This window comes from Dipodomys ordii, unplaced genomic scaffold (genome assembly GCF_000151885.1).
Source record: "Dipodomys ordii isolate 6190 unplaced genomic scaffold, Dord_2.0 Scaffold2, whole genome shotgun sequence".
Lineage (NCBI taxonomy): Eukaryota > Metazoa > Chordata > Mammalia > Rodentia > Heteromyidae > Dipodomys > Dipodomys ordii.
In genome coordinates, this window is record NW_012267218.1 from 8,345,396 (window position 1) to 8,346,180 (window position 785).

Here is a 785-nt window from a genome sequence, read left to right on the forward strand (position 1 = left end):
CTTTTTTCTTTTTGCTTATGTGGTACTGAGGAATCGAACCCAGGGCCTCATGCATGCAAGGCAAGAGCTCTACCACTGAGCCACCTTCCCAGCCCAGGTTGGCTTATTTTTTATGTAAATTAGACCTCAATAAACTTGGCTTTAAAAAAAAAGTCTCATTGAAAAATACTAAATCAACCTAAAAGAAATCTAAATGACTGGTTAAATAAAAGGGGTAATTTAACCGGGCATTAGTAGCTCATGTCTGTAATCCTAGCTGCTCAGGAAGCTGAGATCTGAGACCCATGATTCAAAGTCAGCCTCAGGCCCGAAAGCCTGTGAGACTTTTATTTCTAACTTGAGCAGGCACAGATGCCCAGGCCCTGAGTTAAGTCCAGGAGCAACACAGACATTAATTATTTATTTAAGTAAAAAGGAGCAATTTGCTAAGTCCTGTGCACAGTGTCAGTGGAAGGGGTCACATATTGCAGAGTGACAGACATGTAATGGAAGGAAATTTGTTTTGTGTGCTCGGGGAAGAGAGTCTACTATTGGACATGGGGGACTTCTACAACTTGGAAGCCAGACAGATCTGCACACCCTTAAAGTGCCAGAAAACCACGGAGCGGGGTGGAGGGTGGAGGGGAGGTGGAGGGGGTTGCAGGTCAGGTGGAGGTGGGGGGATTGTGGCCAGGCCTGACCTGGTCACCTGATGGAGGTTGTCAAGCCCAACAGGGGTGGATATGCTAACACCCCTGGCCCTCCAAACCAGGGCTGTGACCAGGGGCAGGTGGGGGGTGGGGGTG